Source organism: Carya illinoinensis, chromosome 10 (genome assembly GCF_018687715.1).
Source record: "Carya illinoinensis cultivar Pawnee chromosome 10, C.illinoinensisPawnee_v1, whole genome shotgun sequence".
Lineage (NCBI taxonomy): Eukaryota > Viridiplantae > Streptophyta > Magnoliopsida > Fagales > Juglandaceae > Carya > Carya illinoinensis.
This window is the reverse complement of record NC_056761.1, coordinates 5,010,228-5,018,177: the sequence shown is the minus strand read 5'-3', so window position 1 is coordinate 5,018,177 and position 7,950 is coordinate 5,010,228.

Here is a 7,950-nt window from a genome sequence, read left to right as displayed (position 1 = left end):
GCATCTTTAACATCTTCTTGTTCTGTCATAAATAATTTGTTCACATTTACACAAAAAATGGAATTTTTACAAACAACATCAATCTCTCTCTCTCTCTCTCTCGAAAAGCAAGTTCGTGTAATATTTCCAGAACTCTAGAGAGCTTCCAACGGACGTGGTTTGTGCTCCAAAACTTGAGAACTGATATTGCTACCTGTTGAGACTCTCAGTGCTTGAAACTATCGAAAAAAGTTTGAGGATTAATGGCTTTCATCTTTGAATTATTATAGTTCTGCTTCTTTTGAATTATTCTCTTTAATGCTCTAAAATTATGTCTCGTTTCATGTTTCTCATATTTCTTTTTTTTGTCTTGTGGGCTTGAATTATTGGTTGTTGATTGTCTTTTTCTTTTTAATAATTTTATTATTGGTTAATAGTTATATGAGGATTATGGTTGCATCTTTATGATAAATCATAAATGGGTTTTCGTTAGTTTTGATGAACTTACAAATTGACTGCCCCAGATTTTACTAAATGATAGATGTCTTGAGTGGCATGTGTGAGTTCCAAGAATTTTATGTTAAGCAGGAGATACATGCATGCGAGTTAACCCGAAGAGAACATGTTGGCTTCAATGACTAGGCCTGCTAAACTTTTATGTTGGCAAAGTTCTGAATGTAAATATACACCCCAAGTGGGATTATTATATTTAAAACTTTCCCATCCACTGCATTATCTACAAGGTTTTTTTTTTTATTTCTCCCTTCAACTGAGCAATTTGATGGAGTAGATGATTTTACCCTTTCATATATTATGTGGTGAGCCCTTATAAAAGAGAACGTGTTTGAGAAAAGAGAATGTGTTTTGAGTTAAACTAAAAGTTTTCCTGTCTTTTGTACAAAGCTCCGCCAAAATACAGTTTTGAAGTGAGATCATTTTCATTTAGGAATTCATCTGATTATGTCTAAATGTCAGTTTAAGAGCTATCAACTATGATTTCTGTTATCTTTCAGTTTTATGGAAACTACCTCTCCCAATTTTCAAGAGCCAAAGAATCACTTGTAGTAGTGTCACTGAAGCTTTTGAACAATGTTATTCTTCATCTTATAATTTGTCATTCTCAAATCATACTTTTCATCATTTTCAAAGGTCTTGTCATCATTTCTTTTCTTTTTTCCTTTTATGACTTAAAGCCTTCTTTTTAGATATTTGTATTTCTCATTAATTTGACTTTATATCCTCTAACATTGTATGATTGGCAATCTGCTGTAGCAGGAAAGTAGTTCTATTTTGCAAGTAACTTTAGAAGAAAAGTTTCAGGGCAGACATTAGTGAATCAAGAATGCTACAATTTTAATTGGTAAATGATATTGTGTATGTTTTGTCTTGTATAGACTTCAAATTTGAGGACTTATGTTACAAAGAACTTAGAATACTGACATTATTCTTTTACAGGTTCCTGTTTATATTGCAGAAATTACACCGAAGAATGTCAGGGGAGGTTTTACATCACTTTCTCAGATAGATTTTCTTATACTAGATTTTCCACTGACAATCTAATATGCAGACATATTACTCATTTTTTAGCTTCATTTGATTTCGAATTTTTCTCAAATAATCTACTGGTGTTGCAGCCTTGCCTCACTTGTGCTTCATTGAGCTTTGTAAAATTGTTTGTTTGCAAAATTGTTTCTACCATGTTTTGATCAAACACCTTACTAATGAATTGCATGTTTATTGTGCAGACTTCCATAGGAAGTGAATCACAATACAAAGAGGCCCCTACTGATATTCATGATGGACACAGAATAGAAGGGACTCAACCTAGTACAAACAAGTTGTAACCTTTTGTGTAGTGTATGAACAAGTGAACAAGTTCTGATGCACGTAATTCTTTGTGATGAATGCTCTCTTGTAATAAGTATTTTGACACAATGCTATTTGTGATGGAACCTTTTCTTGTAATAAGTATTCGATACAGTATTATTTGTGATGGAATGCTTTCCTGTGATGCTTTCGTGTAATGCTGGTGTGTAATTTTTTTGTGATGGAATGAGTTTACCATTTTGATTCAATACTATCTTTAGTGTAATGTTTTTTTGTGATGAAATCAGTTTACCATTTCCTACAATGTCCTATAATAAATGAATGATAGATAGCTGCTCCGTTAGTGGCCTTTTTTTAACCAAGGGCAATTCACCATGTGCTTACCATTTTGATGGATACAAATCAAAACTGGATATACTCATCTACGGAAAGATAAAAATGCCACTTTGCAAAACTGCCACATGAAGATAAAATGCAAAATTGAAACTGATTATTCATTCTCAAGTTTAGAATATTTACAACCAAGAGAGTAATGTTTACAACCAAGCATTCTCGAATACATTGCCTTTACATTTATTCACCATAACTCTTGGTTACGAATCCTATATTATGGCAGAAGGCTCTTTTGAGAAATCCCCCTCAGTGTTGCCAAATAAGTTGTAAATGACTATCGTAGTTAATCTCCACTCCATTTTCTGAACTTCAAACTCTCTTTTGAAGGCTAAGAACCCCTTCAACTTTTAGAGAAGATATTTGTATCCATGAAATCCAATTCTTCCTGTAGTCATCATTTTTCATTTTTATTAGCCCATCCTCCCTTTTTTGAAGCTAATACTCATTTCTCAAGACTTCATTCCTCCTTTCTCTGAACCTCAAACTCCCTTTTGAAGACTCCATACTCTTTTTTCCTGAATCAAATCCAATTTTTTTGGAAGTTCATTTTGTCTTTCTTTATAATCATCTACCCATATGAAGAAATTGCATTTGGAATGCCCCTGAAATGGAAAAACCCTCTTAGTACAAGTCTTATAGGTAGGGCTATGATAGGTTAAAAGTACCAAATCAAGATATTCAGTAACAATGGGAAGCATGGTCTGAGGAAAAATCATTTATATCTTTTGCACAGTTTCAGAAGAGAGGGGGGGGGGGGGGTGTGTTGAACTAGGCCACACCCTTTATCTTGTTCTGGGAGAAAACGCCATTTGAACTTCATTATATTCAGAATAGCAGTAGATTTGTTTTTCTCTATTCTTAGTTGTCCTAACATATTACCTAGCAAGTCCTAATCAAGAAAATATCCAAAGGAAACAACTTCATGCTATGCTTTACTCACGCAAACGGCAACATAAAAATTTTACTGAAGCATATAAACCCAAAATATGGAGATAAATCAACTTTTATCCATCTTTTTAATGTTGTCTATTTGATTTCAAGTCCAAATTAAAGCAACCCAATATTTCATAGAAAAAGCTTAAATCATTCATTGCCCTGTGATTTTATCCATCTTTTAATTTGAATTTCTTTAGCAGGCATAATTATGGGAAATAGGTATAGAAGACCAAGGCACTGCATTGACCATATATCAGACTATAAGAAAACTAATTACATGTCATAATGTCATGCCTAGAGGGTAGATGTATATGAGATTCTTCAAAATGAATAAGCAGTGAGTTTCACAACTACTCATATTCCAATTACCTGGGTTTCAGCAGAGAAATCTTGGTCAAATTTCGTTCCTCATCATTATGATACAATTTTAATTACAAAATACTAGATTAATTAATTGTGAGGAAAAGCTCTATCCCTTTACGTGGGACAGCTACAAAACCTTTTCACCTCTGCAGTTTTTTATTGTCGTGCACTCTGCAAACTCATCATTCTACTGCCAAAACATCTACCCAATAGAACAAAATACACAATCACAGACTAATATGAACAAAAAAAAATCTCAAAATATTCCAATTAGAAAACTCTACGGAACTGGAATAGAAGAAAATATAAATTTTTTTTCGTACCTGTAAAAGTGAGGGACTGGGTTCCAATCGAATATTCAAACTTGAAGAAGTGAAATCCACAAAGAGAAACAGAAGACTCACCGAGGAAGAATGCACCGAGGAATAAATTTTTTTCTCGTACCTACTACATTCCTTCGAGGATACGAATGCACCGAGGAAGAATAGACAGACACAGATCAGCCATAGAGGGCGTACTCAGACGGGAGGGAAAAAATAAACAAGTGAGGGAGAGAGATCTTTGAGTTGGGGGGGCGGACTGGAAGCTTCGCTGCTTGGGGATTGGGGGCTTTTGTCGGGTTGAGGTCGAAGACGACTGCAGTGCTTGGGGTCGGGGGTGCGGACTGAAGCTTTGTACGCTTGGGGACTGAGGGGGCTTTCGTCGAGCTTGAGGTTGAAGACTGAAATCTGAAGAGTGAGGGACTGGGGGAGAAGAGAGTCTGTTCTGCATTTCAAATGGGTGAAATCTGAGAGAGGGAACGTGCAGCTGTTGTAGGGAGAAATTAGTCATTTTACTAGGCCATGTCATGTGTGCAATGGATGCACCGAAATAGTGGCATGCACTTTTTTAATTTTGTGTATTTTTTCAAACATTTTTTAAATCATTTTAAATATTTAAAAAAAAAACTCAGAAATTTATTTAAAAACGCTTTTATAATCATGAAGTAAAATAAAAAAAAAAACCCACCATTGGTAGCTTTCCTTGAAAAATAAGTATTTCCCTTATAGTTAATGATGTCAACGTACGTACTTCATAGGTGTGTATATATATATGTACTTTGAAAGAAAGATTGAATTTTGTAATTTGAAGGAATAATTTCCTTGTTTATTCATCGTATATAACATATGTTCAGTTTACATTTGATAAGCTTTGCTAACAACTAACAAATCTTGGATAAGAACATATTGTTATAGATAAGACTTATCAACTAAGATAAGAACCATGAGATAAACAAAGTTTATCTAGATAAGTCCGAAGTGCTACTGCAAATAACTATTTCTCATTGATTGTAGTTGACTCGAACACTTCAAGATGAATCAAAGCACTGTTGTGTTGTTTCTTTGATAGCCCTTCTCAAACTCATGGGAGAAGCTATGACCATGAGTTTGTCTCGAAAAATTAAGAACTTGAACGTGATGCCTACAACTCTCACGTATGGATACGTAGAAATTGAGACGTCGGAATAATGACATCACGGATCACGCATCCCATCGATAAGTGTTAAGTGTGTGTATATGCAAAAAGTGTATAACAAAAACAACACAACGGATAATTAAAGTCAGTCCACTAAATACCAGAATTGTTTAAATATAAATTCGTTTAAATATAAACGTATCAAAAATAGTACAATTATCCAGTAACAACATCATAACCCAAAATACATAATTCAAAGTAGGGAAATAATTCCCAACATAAGTAAAAGGCACAAAATCCCTCATCCGGCAGATCCACCTCCTCAGGCTCAACCTCCTCATCATTTGCATCAAAATCTACGGTACTGAGAAATGGTACTGTAGGTAAGTAATAATCTAAACAGCTCATAAAATAAAAAATACATTTATGTAATAACAATATGCATGCACATGATGGCAGATGCATGAGATCTGAAAATCATTCTTTCCTAAAAATAAATAATTTTTCAAGCACACCAAAATCCCATTTGACCCAAAAATCAAATCCATTAAAACATCCGTCATTTTTCAAGAAAATGGCCCAACATAAATATCACCATTTTCCCAAAAAATGTTTCACATATTTCCATTAATCAAATCTTGCTATTTTCCCAGAAAATGGCTCACATAGAAAAATTCATAATTTTTCCAGAAAATGGTTCACATAAATCCAATTTATCAAAGCCCACAATTTTCCTAAAAAATTGCCAGATATCCAATTTTACCGTATTCACCATGATCTCTTCTAGGGATCATTTGCATACTCCAGCTCTCATTGCCACACCGTAGGTAACGACCACGCATGTGACTTCGTAACAAGCGATACCCAGTTTCGCGCCCAGCGTGTACCATGACTAGGCATCCTCTAACCCCTGCCAGCAGAGGGGCCACAAAGTAGATACGACAGTGTTACTATATTGTTCGAGCCTGTTGTCGCCCAACGACAACTCAGGGACGTCACTCAATATATTCCGCTCCCGAGTGACCAGAGAAACTCCATCGAGATAATGGTCTATTTTGCACGTACCCAAAAATCATTTTAACACATGAAAATTCAGTTTTCATTTCCAACACATGAACATGCATGCAAGTATGCAATGTATACGACAAGACACAAAAATATCCAACAACCAACAAATCCTAACATCAACCAATCACACAAATAACTACGTTCTCCATTCCAATCAACCTCAGACTCCCCGGACTCAGTCCAATACAATCAACCAATTTCACAGAATATTTGTTAATGTAAAATATATTTAAATCTTGAAGGTTATTTGAAAAATACTTACAGTGCTTTAAATGCAATATTTCTGAAAGATCACGCACCTTATTTAACTCCCAAAAGCTAGCTCGAAAATAAACCACCAAAAATTACAATTTTTGGGACTACAATGGATTTCGAAAACAAGATGATTTTGAAGGAAAATTTTTGAAATAAAGGAGCTGATTTTACTGAAATAAAATAGAAGATAATGGTTGGAAAATGTGAGACTCACGACTGAAACACAAATCACCAAAATAGAAAATGAGACTCACAGACTTAGGCCAAAAACAGGGGCACGACATGAACAAAAACAGAGAAATGAAAGACCAGACAAATGAGGATGAAAAGGGAATAAAACACAAGCATAAACCCACGAAAATACAAGAGGAAAACCGAGCATGAAAATGGGGTCCAAAAACATAGCAAGGCCCACTGATTTACCTGCAAAATAGAGAGAAAAATAGATGAAATAAAATAAATACAAGAGAGGGAAAAGAAGGTTCGGTTTACAGCAGAAGAAATAAAAATCAAAGAGATAAACATGAGAACCAAATACCAGTCCAAATGAAGTAGATCTGGTGCATGAAATGGAAGAAAACTGAATGAAGAGGAAGAAGCAGTGTGCGGCAAAAGAAGAAGAAGAAATGAACACAATCGCACTCTTCGATTTACTAGAGAGAAAGAAGGAAAATGAAATGGAATGAAGGGGAAGAAGAAGCTGTTCGGGTGCAGGGAAAGAAGAACGAAAATGAAGAAGAAAAGGAGAAGTGGATGGCGCAAAGAAAGAAAGAAAGAAGAAAAGGAAGAAAGCCCTAAGGGCTGATTCAAAATGACACCACATGAAAGGATTAAGGGGCTGGGTTATGGTTCAAGGGCTGGGTTAGGGTTCGAATGGGCTTGGGCCCAAAATGAAGCGAAATAAACAATAAGAAGAGCCCAGTCCGAAATATAAGGATCTAAGAAATAAAAAGGTACAATAAAAATAAATAAAAGACAATTAAAAACTACTACAACTCAATATTAATAAATTAAAATATTTAATGCCCAACAATAGAATATTTAAAGCAAAGAGAAATTTAAATGTAATCAATAATTAATATCAAGAAAATATATTAAAATAAATCTCACACCTTAAAAATCATAAAATAATCCAAGAGAGCCCATTTGTAAAAATATCTGCACATGATTCATCTGTAGAGATATATTCCGTAACAATATCCTTGTGTAGATTCTTCTCTTTAATAAAATGATAATCTACTTCAATATGCTTAGTTCTTACATGAAAGATTGGATTAGAAGCTAAAGCAAGTACACCAAGATTGTCACACAAAATGCAAGGTGGTGACAAAAGGGGAACCTCAAGTTCTTTGAATAACATTCTCAGCCAATACAACCCTACAGTTACTATTGTCATAGATCTATACTCTGCTTCAATGCTAGATCTAGATACAACAGGTTGCTTCTTAGTTTGCCATGAAATTAAGGTAGGACCAAGAAATACCCTATAGCCACCTGTAGACCTATGATCAATAGGGTCAACAACCCAATCAAAATCACAATGAGCGAAGTTGTATAGGTCCTTCTGTGAAGTATAAGCCATAGTCTGGAGTCCCCTTCAGGTATCATAATAGTCTTTTTGTTGCATGGAAATTAATTGAAATAGGAGAGGAAAGAAAACGTGTCAATAAAGTC